Consider the following 21,155-nt stretch of genomic DNA (forward strand, 5'->3'; position numbering starts at 1 on the left):
TTGTATGGGTCTGTTTCTGGACTTTTTATTCTATCTATTGATTTGTCTATTGTTCTGATAACCACATGACTTAAGAATTGTATCTTTAAATACAGTAAGTCCTTACTGTTTTTTAATTAAATTTTTTTAAGTTTTTAAATTTATTTTGAGAGAGACAGAGACAGCATGAGCAAGGGTGGGACAGAGAGAGAGAGAGAGAGAGAGAATGAATATCTCAAGCAGGCTCCATGCTGCCAGCTCAAACCCATGAATTGTGAGATTATGACCTGAGCTAAAACCAGGAGTTGCATAACTGACTGAGCCACCCAGGTGCCCCTAAATAGAGTAGATGATGTAAGTCTTCTGCCTGTGGATCTGTAGAATTGATATTTTGAAGTTTTACAGTCCATGAACATAATAGATCTCTCAATCTCCTTATGTTTTCTTTAATTTTTGCCATCAATATATTTTAGTTTTCAGTATAGAGACTTTACACAACTTTTCTCAAATTTGTTCTTCAATATTATTATGCTGATGTTATTTATAAACAATATAAGTTTTCTTTCCCAATTTGCTTTCCCCTAGAATAAAATACAATTGATTGTTGTTTACTGACCTATTAAATTAACAATTTAATTGATAATATTTTAACTCCCATCTCATTGCATTCATTAGGACCTCTAGGGCAATGATGAAATAGAAATGAGAGTGAAATCTTTATCTGATTTTTTAGTTTAGGGACCAAGTGGCCATTATTTCACCATTACATATGATTTTCTTTTGGATGCTATTTATTGAATTATATCACATATTTACTTCTGTTCCTAATTTGCCAAGAGGTTTTTATCAAAATTATGTGCTGGATATTATCAAATGCTTTCTTTACATTTCCTAAAATGGTTGATTGTTATTTTTTTAACCTTTCTTCTGTTAATGTGGTAAGTAAAGTTCTAAAATCAATCTTAAAAAAGATCTTCTATACTTGGAATAAACTTGCCATAGTCCGTTTTACACGATATAGGATTCAGTTTGTAACTTTTTGTTTAAAGTTTTGCACTTATGTTCTTGAATGATATTGGCATATAATCATCTTTCATAATTTTTGGTTTTGGTCAGGTATTGGTGCTGAAAGTATGGTGATTTCATTAGGTAATTGAACTTTTCTCTCTTTTTATTGTTATTATTTTTTAACTTCTTAGTTTATTAATCCTCTGATGAAAAATCTGCACAGTCTCTGCAGAAAAAGTCACTACAGAATCTTTACTCTTCCTGTTGTCCAATCTCCAGCTTACTTTTTATTGGCATCAACGTGGGCTTTCACAGTCCCCCTGACTTTCTTTATTCTGCTCTTGTGTTCCTTTCTCTGTTTTCTTGAGCTCTTTTTCTTTTCATACAGGCCATGTCTTGAAAGTCTATGTTTGGGTTCATTTTTCTTTGCATCATCCATGGAATCATAAATCATGGCAAAGCCAGTTGTCTTCCCACCACCAAAATGGGTTCTGATTCAAATACAAAGATGATATCTGGTGTGGTCTTGTACATTTTGGTTAGTTTTTTCCTGAATATTCTGTTTTAGGTACTGTTGCCTTTCTGAGGTGAAGAACATCAATGACCATCTGTTTGTGGTGATGTAGTCGGTTGGTCTTGAACTTTCTGATCTGGATAGTTAGTGTGCTATTCGTGATGGTGGCCAAGCTTCAAGCAGTGAGGGAGGAAAAGAGCTCCCTCTTTTTAAATGTAAGCTGTGTAAGAGTTAAAGATTGCTGATATGATATATTTATGAATCCTTAAATGTTTGGTAAAATTCTCCAGGAAAGGTTCCTGAGCCTGGAGGTTTCTTTGTGGGAACATAATTACAAATTCAATTCCTTTAATAGATTTTTAAATCTTTTTTATTTTGAGAAAGAGAGTGTGTGTGTGTGGGGGGGGGGTGAGAGGCACAGGGAGAGAGAGAGAATCTTAAGGAGGCTGAATGCCCAGGGTGGGGTGGGGGTCTGGATTCCATGACCATGAGATCATGACCTCATCCAAAGTCAAGAGTCAGATGTTTAATCGACTGAGCCACCCAGGCACCCTTCCTTTTATAGTTTAAAGTTAGGTAAAAATCTGTCTATTTTGCAGGTTAGGAACAATTTTTCCTCTATACTTCTAGATTATTTGGCTTGTGTAATAATTAAATTGATATAAGACAGGTTTAATGGGAGAAATACAAATTTAGTTTTGTATATATGGGAGCTTCATAAAAATATGATGTCTCCTGGCAATCAGTTACAGCCTTATATGCCATCCTGAGTTAAGCAATGGGAAAGGGGCTCTTTGCTCCAAAGAGTAGGAGGGCAATTCACAGGAGCATAAGAAGAGCATATGTTTAGTGATTAGATGTTTGTCTTGACATACAGATAGACATTCATATCAAAGTTATCTCTGGTAATAGCTCTCTTTCTGGGGGGCAAAGACCGTATCTAAATTCTTTTAGGTCGTTAAGGGAGAGGTAAAAGTTTTTGAGTGTACGTGGTCTTGATTGCTTTCAGCCCCAAATAATCTACATGCTAAAGTGGCATATTTCAGATTCATGTATTTTGTTTCCCTTCAATTTTAACTAAATTTTCTTTTTGTTTAATATTTTCGTGACTTTTTTTAAAACTTCTTGAGAGAAATGACTAGATCAGATCACCTTTTTTTAAAGCTCCAAATAGTAGATATTTTAGGCTTGTGACCAATACAGTCTTTTTCACAATTACTCATCTCTTCTATTGTATTTCAAAGGCACCCATAGGCAATACTTAAACAAGTGAGCTTGACTGTATTTTCCTAAGAATGTTAACAAAAACAGGTAACTGGCCTGTGGGCCATTGTTTGTTAGCTCTTTACCTCCATCATTGATTTTTCAGCCTTTTTTTCCCTAAGTTATGCATTTAAGATTATAAATTTTTCTCTAAACCTCAACTTTTAATATAGCTTATTTTCATGATTATGTAGTTCAAAATATTAAAGATTTCACTGAGATTTCTTTTTTGCCCCATGGTTATTTTGAATTGTATAGCTTAGTTTCAAAACATGTAAGGGTTTTTAAAGTTACATTTTATTGTTTTCTAGATTAATTCCACTGTGGGCAGAGAGCATGTTCTATGTAATTTAAAGCTTTATGGTCATTTTTGGTATAATTTTGTAAAATTCCACATAACTCTTTAGTTCGTTGTGCTGTTTATATGTACTAATTACGTGTAATTTGTTAACAATTTTATTTATAATGTCTCTATTTTATTTGTTTTCTTATTTATCAGTAAGCGAGATAATTGTGTTCAAAATCTCCCACTATGGATGTGAATTTGTCCATTTCCATTCTGTGTGTGTGTGTGTGTGTGTGTGTGTGTGTGTGTGTGTGTGTTTATATTTTTCCCCCAGTTTTATTGATATATAATAGAATACAGCATTTGTATAAACTTACAGTGTACAGCATAATGACTTGTCTTACATATATTGTGAAATCCACAGGTTTAGTTCACATCCATTATCTCATGTAGATACACAAAAAGAAAAGGAAAAGAAATATTTTTTGTGACCTGGAACTTTTATGTTTACTCTTTTAATGTACCATTCAGCAGTGTTAACTATAGCCATACTGTTATATATTACGTCCCTATTATTTATTTCTCTTCTAACAGGAAATCTGTGCCTTTTGACCACCTTTTTTTCCATTTTCAATACTGTGAAATTTTCCTTCCATATTTTGAAGCTATGCTAATGGTTCCTATGAGTTTAGAACTGTGTTATCTTCTTAATGGATTGACTCCTTTATTGTAATGAAGCATCCCTCTCTGTCTTTGGCGTTAGTTCTTTCCTTTAAGTTTACTCCACTGAGTTTTACATAGTATTATAGTAGACTAGCTGTGTCAGCTTCCTTTTGTTTTAAGTGTGCATGGCATATCTTTTTACTTTCAACTTTCTGTTTTCTTCTATTTAAGATGTGTTTCCTTTAAGAAGCATATATATTTGTATTTAGTTTGACAATTGTTTGGCTGGAATATCTTGTTTGTTTAGATTCTCTATAATCAGTACATATATTTTCATTTAAATCTATATTCCTCAATCCATCCAATGTCTTCCATCCATTTTAAGTTCTTGTCTTCTTTCTTATCTTGCCTTCTTTTGGATTTACTATCCATTTTGTATTTTTTATTTTTTCCATTTTCTTTTGCATGCTCACTATATACTTTTTAATTATTTTGTTAATGGCTACCCTAGATATTACAGCATCTATCCATGGTTTCTTCTGACCTTCAAATACAATAACTCCATTTATTACTTTCCAACTTGTGTGCTGTTTGAATTGTGTGTTTTAAATTCAGAAATATATATATTTTTAATTTTAATGTTTATTTATTTTTGAGAGGCAGAGACAGAGCATGAGCATGGGAGGGGCAGAGAGAGAGGGAGTCAGAATCTGAAGCAGCCTCCAGGCTCTGAGCTGTCAACACAGAGCCCCATGTGGGGCTTGAACTCACAAACTGTGAGATCATGGCCTGAGCCAAAATCGGATGCTTAACTGACTGAGCCACCCAGGTGCTCCTAAATTCAGAAATATTTTAAACTCAATCAGATATTATTATCATTGTTGTTGTTTACAGTCAATAGTCCTCTGGATTTACCCCAAAATTTCTGCTTTCCCATCTCCTCCTTTCTTCCTTTATTTCTGTGTTTGTATCTGGGATTATTTTCCTTCTTCCTGAAGAGCATCCTTTTAGTATTTCCCTCAGTGTAAGTCTGGGTGGTAAAAAACCAATTTTGGTTTGGGTTTATAATTATTTTCTTTTGGCATTTTGAGATTACTGTTTGCTTTTCTCGTAGATTTTGTTGTCTTTGTTGAGGTAAGCAGCAAATATGATTATTAACATGCTGGACATCATCTATTATTATTCTTTTTTTATTTCTTGAGATAAAACTTTTTAAACCATTTTAATACATACAATTTCATAGTTTTTAGTATTCTGATTTCCTTTAAGATTTTTTTCATCAGTTTTACTATGAGTGGTTTTAATTATTATATTTCCTGTTTCAAATTCATAGGGCATTTTGAATCATTTATTTGATGTCTTTCTCTAGTTTCAGAATGTGTTCAGTCATATCCCCTCTATTCTTTATTTTCTCTTCCCCTCTTGAGACTTACTTTATTTTTTTCCCACTCTTTTGTCTCTTCATGGTTCTTTTTGCCTATTTTTTAATGACCTATTTTATAGTTTACTGAATTTCTTTTCAGATATATTGTCATTTACTATTAAATTCATCATATGAATTTGTAATTATGGTTGCTGTATTTTTAGTTTTAGAAATTTTATTTTTTATGCTTTCTAGTTTTCTCCACACATTCTTGGCATTTTTCTTTTATTTCATTGAATATATTCACCATGCTTATTAAAAAGATCTGTGTCTGATATCTCCATTAATTTTATTTTCTGATATTTCTTTTTATTTTCTCTATCATTTTTTAATATTTTTTCCTCATCTGTGTACTGTTCTTTGATTTAGTGATGGATATTGTACATAAAAAACTGTAGAAGGAGTGCCTGGGTGGCTCAGTTGGTTAAGCGTCCGACTTCAGCTCAGGTCATGATCTCATGGCTTATAGGTTGGAGCCCTGTGTCAGGCTCTATGCTGACAGTTCAGAGCCTGGAGCCTGCTTCAGATTCTGTGTCTCCCTCGCTCTCTGCCCCTCCCCCACTCACACTCTGTCTCTCTGTCTCTCTGTCTCTCTCTCTCTTAGAAATAAATAAACATTTAAAAATTAATTAAAAATAGACATTAAAAAACTATAGAAAGCATTTGAGCCCTGAAATGACAGTATCTTCCTTAGGCACCCCTCCTCCCACCCCACTCTTTTTAGCTAACAGATGGCTATCGGAACTCACAGTCCTGGATCATCTTAATCCAATTTCAGTGACTAGTAGGCATACATTCTGAGTGATTTGGTCTATTTATAAATTCATCCCTTATTCCTAGGATTTAAACCTTTGTGGCCCCAACCTAAAGCTTTTATCAGCATGCACTCCCTCCTCCACAGTAGACTCTGGACTTTAGTTTTTGTCCCACAACCTCTTCAGATTTTCAAGTGTATTATTTAGTTTTCAGCTTCTAAGCTGTGTGTTCCAGAATGAAAGGTCCAGGTCACCTGTCTTGTTTTTCTTCTCCTTTTATATCTTTATTCTACAAGTTTTAACCACCTTGTTAATTCTCCAACTTAGAGATGACTGTTCAAATATTTATGCCAGGTTTCCTGGTTGTTTTGGGGGAAAGATTGTCCTTAATACCTAGTTTACCTTTATATGAAGTAGAAATCTGCTATTTGTTTTTAAAATGTCTTCTTGGCCAAATTAAAAAAAAACAACTTAGAAACTTTTATCAGATCTTCAGAGTCTTTTTGTGGAAATTTTGCTTATGCATGAAATTCATAGTTTTAATAGCCACTAATTAAGATGATACAAAAGAAATATAGGTGCCTGTCCTTCTGACTAAGGAGCTTTATTTTCAGTTACTAAGTCCTACTTTCCATGGCTTGAAGTAGTTAGTGATTTGTAGTATATTCCTTTTGTTGTTGTTGCTGTTGTTGTTGTTGTTGTTGTTGTTGTTGTTATTATTACATGGGGCTCAAACTTAGAACCCTGAGATCAAGAATCACATGCTCTACTGACTGAGCCAGCCAGGCACTTCTGTAGAATATTGTTTTTATGCTAGGCTTTGATTGGGTGGATAACCTCCACGTAGTAGTTGAGAATTCACATAGAAGTTAAGGGCTGGAGCTAGGGTTTGGTAGATGGAGATCACCAGAGGGAGGGAGAAGGGTATTGCTTGTATGGAACCACATAAGCTAGGGTTTAGTCACCACTGAACCTATTTAATTCATACCATGGTGACTGAATAGTTTATCCCTTAATCCTTCTTTCCCTTGATTTGTTGTTAATACTAATCAGGCTGTGCTGGAAGCTTGGGAATTCATTGGTGCACATTGTAAAACGTGTTAATTTGATTGCCTGTGATTTCTGTGGCAGACCCAGGAGTGCAGCAAACATACAGGTGATTGTATAAAGTCTGCAGAGTCCCCCAGTTGGGTGTTTTACAATCAGCTCTACCTCAAGAGTATCTCAGTTAATCTAGCTGTTTTCTTCTAATACTCAGTTGGAGAATCCTGCGTACTCACTACCCCTTGCGTTAGTACCTGAGTGAGACGACTGTGAGTATAACCCTAAAGCATAAGCCACACTGGTAAAGATTAAGAAGGGCCCACATTGTACCTGCCTATTCAGCATGCTGATTTCACCTGCCTGAAGTGACTGCTTTTTGGAGCTCAGTATTTTTTCTTGTGAATTTGCCAGAGATGCATGAGGCATCTTGGTCAACTCCTCAGGGTCTAGAGCCTGTATCTTTGAGGCTCTCTGTGGCTCTGTATCTCTGGTGGGTGTGAGGAAAGGAGGCAAGGTAGTATAGTGACCATGAACTTAATTTCATAAACTCCGTTGTACAAGATATATTTTATGTGTTTCCTGTAAGTCAAATTTCATCTATTCTGAGCATCCGGTTTATCAGGCTGGTTGGAAATTCAGTCTAAATTATTATTGGTCTTTTTCCTATCACTTTACCCTCCTACATTGTGTTATGGTCCTGAGAGTCTGGCGCCAAACAGGACATGCAGGAAGGACGTTGATCTTTTGTTTGTACTGATGTACTCCTCATACATACACTGACCCACTCCTCATCCAAGCCTGCATCATCTCTTGAAGGTAAGGTCCACTGTGGCTTCCATGGATTTTTGCTGAGTTTTAGAGCCTCTAGGATTTAGCATCTTTGTAGACCTCTGGGCACGTATTTTCCTCTGAGGTCTTTTTTTTTTTAATCATTTTTAAGGTTTATTTTTGAGAGAGAGAGAGTGCAAGCAGCAGAGAGGTCGAGAAAAGGGGAGACACAGAACCAGAAGCAGGCTCCAGGCTCTGAACTGTCAGCACAGAGCCTGATGTGGAGCTTGAACTCACTAGCCATGTGATCACGACCTGCGGGGAAGTTGGATGCTTAACCGACTGAGCCACCCAGGCGCCCCTCCTCTGAGGTCTTGATGCCATGACAGGGTGCTTTGAGGGAGAGAGCATCCAAACGTGGTTCCCACTTCAGTCTCTTAGAATTTTTTCTTCATTTGTGGAAGCAAAAGTGAACGTGTAACAAAAGTACTCTGAAGTTACCTTGAAACTGTAAACATCTCTTTCTTCCACTGGATGAAAGGGGGCTGTGGGAAGCTGTCAACTCTAAGACACAGAGGTGCGGAGACTGGACTTTATAATCATTAGTTGATTTCCTGATTACCTATTGGGTGTCAGATCCTGTGCAATGAATAAAATTTACTTTGTGTTCTCAGGGAGGTGATGTTCCTAGTGGGGGAATAAAGAATATAGTAGAAAAAGGGGTTCTTATTACTAATGACCTCAACTTCCCAGGCAACCATCTTAACTCTTTGCTCTCAAATTGCCTTTTTAAAGTTCCACTGGTAATTATGAGTCAGTCATTCTTTGGGGGTGTTTGGCCTATAACGGTGGGGATGGCTGAATGTGTCTATTTTTGTACTAGGTGCTCTTGGGCTGTGGCCTCAAAGGATGGAACCGTGTGGCTCAGGCAGTTTTCTGAAATCTGTGGCTTTACAAGACTTCCTGCTGTAGATAAGGACACTGACTTCTCTTATCTGCTTGTCCCTAGGTGCCTCTTTCTGGCGAGATAGTGAATTTACCTGCAGAGTTGGATTGCTTTTATCCCTGAACTATATACTGCAGACACTTGAGATTAGTGCCAGGAGAGGAGAAAGGGTAATTGTTTCTGGGGAAAAGAATTGTGTAGGTAGTAGTTGTTTAAAAAAAAAAACTGGGGGCTAGAGTGGTAGTTAGTCAAATATGGCTGCCAGACAGCAGAGAAAGAGCCTTTTAGCATCTTTTTCAACGAGCTCTGTACTGACGTGCTTTGTACTCTGACAGTTATTCTAGGGAAGAGTGCTTAAAATGTTACAGCCTTTTAAAAAAATTCCTCACCTGTTTTAGTTGTATATCACGTTTTTGTTGAGTCTTCTGGAATGCTAGGGATATCAGGGTTTTATTAATTCAGTGATACTACATTGTAAATCAGAAAGTTGGCGTTCTTGGCCCATACCGTTTTAATTTTCTAAGCATCTGAGCAAACTACAACTATTACCTCAGAGATATCTGAATGCTCTTCTTGTTAAGTATACATTTATCCTAAAAAACTTGGTTCTGGAGAGAGCCTTTTATGTGCAATTTTGACTTTATATTTTGTAAACCCGTATTGATTTTTTTTCCATCTCCATAGAAGTGGGATTCCTTTCCAGAGCTTTAGGCCCTTTAAGAAATGTGAGTACATCTAAATGGAACTTCTAGAAAGAGCCCTTAAAATTGCCCTAATAATTTAGGGGTATCAGGGTTACGCATTCCTTTTCAATTAGGCAGAAGGGAATTAATTAATTGTGAGGAAAAATCGTGTTAAGCCACATTCTCCCAGCAGGAATGGTTAGTTTCTTAAATATCTGTATTCCTGTCACTTGGGATGTACAGTTGACCTTTGAACAGTATGAGTTTGAACTGTGTGGGTCCACTTAGATGTGGATTTTTTTACAGTATTGTAAATGTATTTTCTTTATGATTTTAATATTTTTTCTCTGGCTTACTTTAAGAGTACAGTATATCATTCCTATAACCTACATGTATGTATTAACTGTTTGTTGTTAGTAAGACTTCTCTGTTCAACAATAGGCTGTTAGTAGTTATGCTTTTGAGGAGTCAGAAGTTTTATATGGAATTTTGACTATTTAGGGGCTAGAGCTGCTAAGGCCCCTGTTTTTCAAAGGTCCAACAGTATTTATGTGAGAAATAAGCACAACAGGCATATTTGGGGAGTAGATATAGTAGGTCCTCTGGTCTCTGAGATTTTTCTCACTGGATGGTCCATCTCCTTAGCTTCTTTGGAGACGCCACATGCTTTCTGTATCCTCACAAAACTTGTTTTTAGTAAGGAATCCAAAGTAGGAATTCATAGTAGAGCCCCTCTCCTAAGTCATTTGCATGTGAAAAAGCTGACAAAGCCCAAAAGAAAGCCTCTCACAGGAGATTTTCAGTTATCAGTTCTTCAGTGGAAAGGGTATTTATTAACAAGTAATATCTTTCTGTACCTCCTTCTCCCCCCACCCAATATTCAATCGGGGTTCCCCTAGTCTCTTTTAATCTGATGTCTGATATCCACACTGAGTGGCAGTTGAACTGTGGCTGACCAAGTCTCTAACTTGCTCTGTGACACTGTGTGTTGGGGGGAGTGGGGGGGGGGGAGCTGGTGGTGTGGTGGAGACTGGCCTTGCAAAACAGAGGGGTAGTGACGAGAGAGGAAGTAAGTTTAGCAAATCACATGGACATCCACTTTGGACCTTTTGGAAACACAGGCCTAGTTTCTACTTCTTATAACAAGAGTCTTATGACTCTTTTGATTAAGTAATGTAAAGTATGTAATTTAGTACATTTGGAGACAGGCCAGTGTGGGCCTCTGTATAATTCTTTTTTTTTTAAGTTTATTTATTTTTTTTTTGAGAGAAAGAAAGAGCGTGAATACGAGTGGGGGAGGGGCAGGGAGCGAGAGAATCCTGAGCAGGGTCCATGCTGTGCACAGAGACTGACGCAGGGCTCAGACCCACAAACTGCAAAATCATGACCTGAGCTGAAATTAAGAGTACGATGCTTAACCAATTGAGCCACCCAGGTGCCCCTCATTCTGACTTCTTGCCTGTATATTCGTGGGATGAATCCTTTACCTTCTGTAGCCTTTAATTCCTCAAATGTAAAATGAGACTCCTGCTTTCCACTGTCCAAAGGTGCCACAAAGAACAAATGAAGTAATAGATATAAAAGCATGTTGCAAACCCAAAAGCTATAAAGAGCTATTAAAGCTATATAAAGCTCAGGATAATAGTTTAAGAACATTTAGCTGATATCTTTAACTCCCTTCTCCCTGTTCTTCCCTGATATTACATTGCCTTTCACTTCTTTGTTTGGGAAAGGACACACTAATGTAAAACTGGCGGTATAGTGTGGTTAGACAGAAATAATTGAGTGCCCCTGGGCAGTGACAAAGGGCCCATTGTTTAGGGTGGCCCTGTACTTGCCTTAATGGACTGCTCATCACCTTGAAATTCTGAATTTTTGAATAAAGTGTTCCCACATTTACATTTTGCACTCAGTCTTCTAGATTTTGTAGCTAGTCTTGCTCCAGGGTTGTTCTCTGTTCCTTTGTGGAGTTGGAACCAGAAGTTCCTTTATAACCCACTGGGAGGAGGAGTATATGGAAGTTAGCTGAGAGTCTGGCTGGGAAGTTGGCCAGAGTGGGTTTAATGTCGGTAGTTAAGTAGCTACCTAGACGAGCATTGTGGGGTGGCCGGTCTGGATTGAGGACCAAATGTTAAAGCCAAACGTTGTGCTAACAAGTGCTATGGTGGAGCCTAACCAGGAGTGAGGACCATTGGGCCCTGACTATACTAAAAGAAAACAGCTTAGAATTCACCAGCAAATGCTAACAGAGTGAACCGTCACCAGGTGGGCAAGGCCCATTGCCACACAGACCCAAGGAATGAGGAAGTCAGAGGAGAGTTGTAAGTAGCTGTGAGTGATTGTGAGTTCCCCTCTCATTTTCTCCTGCTATAAGCTTATGTAATGGTTACATGGGAAAAGTGGAAGTCAGTGAATTGAGTTCATAAAGCAGTTGCATTCTTTCCATCTCCCTCTCTGCATACTCAAACCTGCATCATGGTTTGTTCTTTCTTTGCCACTGAGTGATGTACTGGAAGCTTCTATAGTTCTGGGATAATTAAAAATCCCCTGGTCACATTTGGCCACAAGAATAGTCTCATTTCAGTAATTAAAATGCCAAGTCCTATGTACTAGTCAATATTGTGAACTTCATTTTGAAGTTAAAACTCATTCCATCTCTGAGCATGGTCAGTTTCAGACTTAACTGTAGTAGACAAGGAACATATTTTCACCTTCACATCTCCTCGTTGTGCTCCTCCTTCTCCCAATTTCTGAGCCACATTTTTGAACTCTGTGGGAAGTGGTGGGTGGAAGGATGATACATAAGGAATGAGAAAAGACTTATCTGAAAGGCCTTTCTGTGGTTTGACTTTAATGTACCTATTTGGCAGGTGTTTAAACCTTACTCCTGATTTGTTTTTCTGTTACTGTATTCTGTTTTGGGTTATTTAGTGATCTCTACTTCTAGATTCCTTAACAAAGTTAATGTTTGTCTTCTGGATTGCTATTAAAGAAGTCCCTCCCACTCAACCAACTCCTAATTCTGATTTAAAAAACAAAAACAAAAACAAAAAACCCCTTCATTCACTTGTGCTGAGGTCCCATTGCCCTTTTGTGATGGAGTATTTAAGGAAGCTCACTTCTGATCTATGGTAGGTTGAATAATAGTTTCCCAAAGATTTTAGTGTCCCAGTCTTCTGGAACCTGTGAATATGGTACCTTACTTGATAAAAGAGACTTTGCAGATGTGATTAGGGATTTTGAGATGAGGAGATTATCCTGGGTTATCAGGGAGTTCTCTGTATCATTACAAGGGTTCTTATAATAGGGAGGCTAGAGGTCAAAGGGCAGAGAAGGCAATGTAACAGTGGAAGTAGAGATTCAGGTGCTGTGGCCATAGCCAAGGAATGTTCACCCTCTCTAGAAGTACGAATGGACAAGAATGGATTCTCCCTTTAAGCCTTCCAAAGGAACCAGTTTTGCAAACACCTTTTTTAGCCCTGTAAAACTAATTTTAGACTTCTGACTTTGGTTTAGGGCCCTCAGTTTATGGTAATTGTTACAGGAGCAACAGGAAAGAGCTTCATGTCTAAAAGCAATACAATGCAAAGTTAATGTGGACAGATTGTTAGACTGTAGGCTAGTGTTAGTGTGCCATCTTCTCTTCACTCTATTCTTAGAGCAGCTAGCCAGCTGCAACCTGTTGCCCTTTAGATTTCCAAGTAGACACTAGCTTCTTGTGACCCCTAATTTGCAGGGGATGCAAAGTAAGCTCTCTGAATGTTCTTCTTGAGGACCCTCTCACTTGAGTTGAGCTAAGAGGAAAACACCAACTCCCTTCTCTTATGGGGAGAAGGAAGAGAAATGTTACTAGAAATCAACGATCTTTCTGAAAGAGATCATTACTTTCCATTTTCCAATCCATCGTCAGCATCAACTCAGTGATGCCAGAGGTGGATATTCTTTGAAATTTTTGCATTGGTTATTCACGAGCCTCAGTTTGGAATATAAGCATACTAGCAAATAGTTTTTTTTTATACTTAATCTTCTGAGGTGTCAGATTAAACCGATCATAAAGACCAGGTGCCATCTTGGGGATGAGCAGTAGGATGGAGAGTGCATTTTAAAGACTGAATTAAGAGTTTAAATTATTAGATTAGACTAAAATGAACAAACTAGATAATTTTTTCTCTTCTATCAAATGATCAACTTTGTGAGAGTTTATGCACACTATCAGATCAATTATGGAATAAATTAATAAGCTGCATTTTCTTTATGCATCTGCATGCAGTGTGACTTGTTTTATCCTACTCTGTGTCTGATTTTTGAGTACCTAATGGTTGGCAATGTTGGCAGTGCTTCCTCAATGTGAGGACTATTGTGGAGTCTATTTAAATTCATGCAATCAGGGGCGCCTGGGTGGCTCAGTCGGTTAAGCATCCAACTTCGGCTCAGGTCATGATCTCACGGTCCATGAGTTCGAGCCCCACGTCAGGCTCTGTGCTGACAGCTCAGAGCCTGGAGCCTGTTTCAGATTCTGTGTCTCCCCCTCTCTCTGACCCTCCCCCGTGCATGCTGTTTCTCCCTGTCTCAAAAATAAATAAACGTTAAAAAAATTTTTTTTTAAATTTATGCAATCAGTTTCTATAGCAATCACTATGGTAAAGACTTTTACTGAGTGCTAAAAATATGGAACTCTATAGGTAGTACCTGACCCGTGGTGTAGAAAAGAAGACCCATCTATATGTCTAATATTTTTAGTATCTAGGTGGCAATAGTGGGATAAAATACCTTCAAAGAGATATGTGTAAAGGAAAATGAAGAATTATATCCCCATACTATAGAGAGCCCCATTTTGTAGGACTCTTGGTAATAATCTTCATACCCTGCTTAAGCTCTCTGTCCATACATGCTGTGCCTGCTCACTCTATGTAATATCTCAAGTGAGAAAAAAAGTATAAAAATAAAAACCCAGAAACATCTGTTGGATCTGAAAAAGCATGGTGCTGATTTACATCCAGAACCATCATCAGCTGAGAAATGAATGAACAGGATGGCATGTTTAATGCATAGTGTACAGAATCTTAGGTGTAAGTGTCTCATCTTTGAACAGAATGGCTATTATACCTATTTCTCAGATAGTAATTAATCAAATAAATCTTACACTTAGATCGCAAGTGATTTCAGGAAGCTGACATTATGAATTTGATTCTGGCAGAATGATTTTTATAAAGTAAGTGACTGCATGGGTTTTATTAGCAATACATGTGATATCCAAAAGGGATAGACTGGGAGTTAAGACACATAGGTTCTAAACCCACCTTTGTTGTGTGTTAGCTATTTGATCTTGAACAATTCGCAATGTACCTGGGCCTATTCATTTTCATCCATGAAATGTAGATGATAATCCCTGCCCTGCTCATCTCATTGGGTAATTGTGAGCCTCAAATGAGGAAATACACATGAAAGAGCTTCATGTAATGTAAAATGCTTTTCACATAAGAAGTGTTACTGTGTTAGCTTTAGAATGACTCATGTGTGTGTGTTTATTGAATTCTCTTTACCTCTCATTTTCCCCTCTGAGGAATTCCCATTACTGTCTTAAGGATGGTCTATTTTTAGTGTGCCATCTTGTGTGTGGTCTACTATTTTAGTTTCTCAAGACATTTCCCTTTGTATCTAATGGATTTCCCTTATAGGAATGGATGGTAAGAGTCTGTTCTGCCACCTGAAAGTGTTTCAAAATTTGTCTCTTCTTATGTTGGAACTACTGTATTTACTGATATATATACTTTTTTTTTTTGCATGTTCTTTTTCTCTCTTCCTAGTCTCAATAATTAAATACAAGTTTGTTCTTCTCTATTATTTTATTGTTGGAAGAATGTTAATTGCTAGTATCAATTAAATTCTAAACTTTGAAATGTGCGTCAGAACAATTTAAGGACATAAACTATGTTGATTATAGTAAACCAAGGTCTATTAGTCAGGATAAGCTAGGTTATGCTGCAGGAACAAAGGACTCTGAAATCTTAGTGGTTTCAAACATGAAAGCTTTATTTCCTGGATTCCCATGCTACACATCCATTTCAGGCCTTTGGGGTTTCTGCTCTGTGTTGCCATCACCCTCACTCTGTGACTTTGGGTGATGGAGGTGCAAATATAGGGAACAATGAAGAGACTTCTGAAGGTTCTTACAATGACAGTTGTCTGGTTCAAAATTGGCATGTATCACGTCCATTCACAACTCTTTGCACAGAAGTGGTCATTTGGAATCACCGGGAACCACAAGGAAGGCAGGATGTACAACTACATTCCTGGAAGAGGGAAAAACTAAACATTTTGACAAGTTTAACTAAATTGCTCATGCTTTTTTGAGGCCTCTGTTTTACAACAGAGGAATCATTTATCAGTTTTGCTGTGGATTGTCTTTCTGGTGCCTGGATGATTGTTAATTCACCTCTGAGATCTCATTTATAGAGTTAAATTCCAAGGTAAAGTCAATATAAGCATTCTTTCTGAAGTCTTCCTCTCGTGCCAGTGATGCCCCTTGTCATTATTTGATGGCAGGATGTGGTCTTCTCCAACCTCCTATGTTTTCTCCTCTAAATGGTATTAGTCAAAAATGGCACACGACTTAACAGTTGTAAGAAAACAGGATTCTAGTTTGTTCAGAAAATGTAGTGTATATGATCTCTTCGATCCAGGGAAAGATTTTTATTTTCTAACTGATGCTCCTCTTTGATAAACATGAAAATGTCATGTCTTTACTGTTGTTTTAAATTTCCAAGTAAATTAGTGTGACTAAAAACAAATCAAAGAAATTACCAGTTTAGAATTTCTGTTTTTAAAACTACCCACGTACCTCTTTTCCCAGAAGATTTTATGCTCCATGGGATGATTCCTCCTGCTTGCCATCTCTGTAGCATTCTGTCATCACCCCAGTTGAAAATGATTCCTCCTCTAATTATATCATTTGCATTTATATCCATTGTTACAGTGGGGATTGGGGAACTTTTCAGGCTGGGTGTCAGAGCCTACAATGGCCTTGAAGGATGAAAAGGCTTTGGGTGGGGCGCCTGGGTGGCTCATTTGGTTATCTTTAACCTTCTTTAAGCCAACTTAATTGACCACAAAACTTTTTCATGAAACATCAATTAATATTACATACAACACTTTTTCAGAAATGTTGCCCTTGGGGCACCTGGGTGGCTCAGTCCATTAAGCTTCCTACTTCCCAAGGGAACCTGCTTGGGATTCTCTCTATCCCTTTCTCTCTGTCCCTCCCCTGCGCGCGCTCTCTCTCTCTCTCTCTCTCTCTCTCTCTCTCTCTGTCTCAAAATAAATAAACATTAAAAAAATAAAAGGCTTTGGGTGGTCAAATTCAGACGGGAAGTGGTTTTTTACTGAATAACACCTTATATTATGATTCCTATTACCATTCTGTTTCTGTTTTTAATTTCCTTTATATTATTTCACAGTACTGTGAACATAGTAGATGCTAGTTCAAACTGGCTTGTTCTGTGAATAAAGAAGTTGACCTACCCTAAACTCCTGTGTGGAAGCTCAGGTATTGATAGGCAGGCAACTATAAAATGTATAAATTCCAGCAGAAGCAAGTTTTCAAATATTAAAGCTTTTTCTAACCTTCTCAAGGAATTCTACAAGATTGTAATAGTCTGGATATTGAAAGAGACTTTGGGCAAAGAAGCTAAAACTCACCAGTTGGGTGATTCAGCAACAGAGATTTATAATCTGGGACTGCAGACCCTCCCACTGCTCCCCACAAACACTCAGTTCTTTGTCTCTGGTGTGAGAGATTTGTATTATTCTAATTTAGCCTTTCTGCTTTTGGCCCTTATTATCTGGTTTGAAATCCCCACCATTGATCTCAGTTTGCATGTAAAGATCAGGACATTGGTTCTGCAAGACCAGTGTTAAAAATCAGAAATATTTCCTGAGTACATATATCCCTTTTAACTTACCATATTTTTTTTTTACATGTTGTCTTAGATGTCACAAAATGCCTGCTCTGGAATCCTCCAAAAGGAAGCAAGAAGGAGGAATGGGGGCTTCGTAAGAATACTTAGGAAATTCCACCTATCTATGAATTTAGCCCTCCTGATGCCCTTCACCAATTTGGTCTTGGCTCTGATTTTTCCCTTTATTCTGTCTTTGCCATGACCTTTCCTTTCCCTTAGTCCCCCTGACTTTTTGCTGTTAGCATAGCTTCTTTCCAGGCTGTGGATCCCTGCTGGTTTGCCTAAGGAATAGCCTTCTTCACCTGCTTCACAGTTTGTGATATTTACCGAAAAATATAAAGCCTATCACTATCCCTTTTTGTCTACACCTGCAGATTTCACTTTGTATAATTGCCCCAAGTGAATTCCACGTGGCTAGTTGCCATGGAACATTTTTGTCTTTTGCTTTTAAGAAATTTATTCTTACCATTATTATTATTTTTTGTTATTCATTTGCAACAATGAGTACTTTTACAAATCTAATAAATGCTCCAATTAATCTCTTGTAAAGAAAAAGAAATCACATATCATGTTTCCTTAATGTGAAGTGCTTCTAGTTAGCACAGACTTTCCTGCTGTTCCTTTTTCTGCAAAGTGGTCCTGTTATTGCTGTGGGAAATTTCACCGGCTTGTCTTTGGGAAATGCAAAAGGACAATAACCCTCATATTCTCCTCAAAGGGCAGTGCCTTCTTGGGGACATGGCCACTTTTCCTTTCTACTTCAGACATAGTCAGCAGCTCTGTGCTGTATAGAATGAGACATATGTATAATTTAAAAACCATTTCCTGCATCCTAATATCAGACTTTACCAGGAAAGCATATTCAAAGCTGATATTCCTGCAGGCCAAATGAACCCAGACCTTTTCTTTCTGCCTCTTCGCTCCCTTTGTCAGTTCTCCTGGAGGATCAGGATTTTAAAAATTACATTAGTGTTTAATTTTTTGCAATATGTATTTCCATTCCCTGAATGCAAGGCTCCTCAACCACAGCAGGTCATTACCTGATGATTTTATTTCCCTGGTCGCCCTTTGACATTTAATGATTTCTAGCTTTGCCTTGTATATAAAAACATGAAACTCAGGAAATAGGTGGAAAAAGGCAAGGCCCATCTTCTATTTATGAAGATTTTCTTCCTAGTGTGTTTTCTAGGACTTGGGACATTGCATTCATAACAGTTGTAAGATTCTAATTAGAGTTCCTAAACTGCTCAGGAAGATCCCTACCATATTGAGAAAGTTGTAGGAACATCAGTTTGGAGAGGCTTCTCGTTCTGTAGACTCACAGGTGATCAATATTCAGGACAGACCCTTCTAGATAAATTTTATAGCAAAGATTAATAGTTTAAAGTATCAGAGTTTTGTTTCAATTTTTGTTTATAAATCGTGGTTAAAAAAATCCCAGTTAAAGTTCACCTCGTCCAGGAAGCCTTTCTTGATCACTCTAGATCCAATTATTTTCTTGTCTGAACTGCTAGCAGTTAGCTGACACATAGTTACATATTACCTGTGACAACTATTGTCTCAAATGACTAATTAACTCTGGTGTTATGATTTAAATATTTGTAAATACAGGTATTAATGTATCTCTTAACCCCCACCATGGGGACAGACTTTGTGTACTTTATTTTGTTTCCTGAATCACTTAATGTCATACCTTGTAGAACCCTGGTAGATGCTTTTTGAATAAATGAATGTATTAAGTGATACTTCCATTTTGAATTGCCAGTGAACCATAAATTATTACAGACCGATAAGCATATCTTTTTTTAAGACACTTCCAGTGTTAGCTTGGGCATTCACTTCTGTGATTCATTTGAATTCTTTTCCTTGCACAGTAGTGTAACTACTTATTCTCTCTCCCCACCTGTTTGACACTTCCTACACTTTCCTTCTACCTTATTCCGTAATTTTGGTTGTTTCTCGCTACTTTGGTCTTTGCCTCTTATTCTCCTTCTTGAATATTCATTCTCCTGGCAAGTTTATCTCCTGTCTGGCTTCAAATACAATCTCATTGTAGTTACTTTCCAAATCTACCTTTCCAGTCCTGTCTTATGGACATTAGTACAGTGTTGTCAAAATGGAGGGGGAGATAATCACTTGGGTATATTTCAATCACCTCAAAATTAATATTTTACTAAAGAAATTCATTATGTTTTCTATCACCCAAACAACCTTCTCTTTCTTCTTTCCTTCTCCATTTTTATTGGTTGTATGTGGTTCTGTCATCCCACAGCTCCTAGGCCTTGGAATCTTCTTTCTCATTCCTTTTTTCTTCAACTTTCATGTGTTATCTGTCCCCAAATCCTGTTGAGTCTCTCCTTGGAATGTATTTGAAGTTACTGCTTTTGTGACCTTAGCAAATGACCTGATTTTGGACTTTATCTAGGTTTAAATAATAGTTTACTTCTAGATTACTGTCTCAGCTTCCTAATTACTTTCCATAGTCCATTTGTTGTTGGGAAAGGTAATGATGGTTATTAGAAATCGCCACTGTTTATTGTATAGTGTGTGATAGGCAGTATACTAATGCACTTCATGTAGATTATCTCATTTGATTCTCCTAACAACCTGATGGAGTATATATTACTATGCACATTTTAGAGATTAAAAATCCTGCGTCTCAGAGAGGTTACATATCTTGCCCATGGCCTCACACGTAATAAGATGAAAAAAATCGGCATTTTAACTTTGAAGGCCATGCACCAATAACAAATACCCTGCATATCAGTGCCAGACCAGTATACCCTTTTCACTGTTCCACTCACCTTTTCAACATGTGGAGATTCCCAGTGACTACAAAAACTAAATGAGGACCTTTATCTGGTTCTAAGGCCTCCCATGACCTTGTATCCTGTTCTGAATAATAGTATTTCACCATAGATCCATTCAGTTTAGTGGAGGAAAACTTTTTAATTACAAGGGAAAGGGAATATAAGGAATTAAACAATTATAGTAAACAAATAGGGAGGGAAGTATACAGAAGAACAAAGAAGGCTTAATACATCAAATTGGGTACTTACAACACCCACCCTTCTGGCTGGGGAGGCCTCACAGTGACCAGCCCGGTTGGAGCCCCATTCAGAGTCCTGGGCTGAATGTCCTTCCCTCAGGTGAGACTTCCAACTAGCTATTGCCTCCAGGGCAATATATGCACTACCTGTGTGTGATCTCTGGTTAGTCACTAAGTTTGCCAATGTGCAGTCCCGAGCGAGCTGGTTTTTCTGTTTCTCTTATTGTAGCTCACAGTCTCAGGAGCCTGGGCATCTGCTTATTCCTCTTTCTTCCCTGATCCATTCCAGGGGGCCAGCCTGGTCTGGCTGAAGGAGGTGAGGCAAGCTAATCCCTCTTGGCATCAGGAACAGAAGGGCCAGTTCTAATCCCAAGGCTAGGTACAGAATACAACCCAACTAAGCCCCCTCCATGTGTATGTGTGGTTTTGGGCAGATATGTATGATAAGTCACACAAACAACGTCTATACAAAATATATCCCCACAGCCTTCCAATTTTATTTCTCATGACTCTTGATAGCTACCCCCTGCTTAATCTAGGCGGACTTGACCTGATCATTGTTTTCCACTTCTTTCCCAATATTCACTTCCTCAATGATTTCCTCTAGTTCTGGGACACTGTTTTCTTACCTTCAAATCCTGCCTGTACTTTAAGGTCCAGTTTCTACCCCACTTCTCCATGAAGCCTTTTCAAAATGGTCCAGCATGAGAAGAGATCTTGTTCGCTTTCTTAACTGCTCTGTGAATTAGTTTGTGTTCCATAAGATTTAGCACTCTGTGATGTATTCTTGTGATATTCTGTAGAATGAGATAATTC

General features: G+C 37.7%; 1 pseudogene; it reads right to left on the reverse strand.

Annotated features, from left to right (window-relative positions):
• Positions 1 to 1,267: 1,267 nt before the first annotated feature.
• LOC122235292 overlaps positions 1,268 to 21,155 on the reverse strand; it is a 34,035-nt pseudogene continuing 14,147 nt past the window's right edge.

Source organism: Panthera tigris, chromosome X (assembly GCF_018350195.1).
Source record: "Panthera tigris isolate Pti1 chromosome X, P.tigris_Pti1_mat1.1, whole genome shotgun sequence".
NCBI lineage: Eukaryota > Metazoa > Chordata > Mammalia > Carnivora > Felidae > Panthera > Panthera tigris.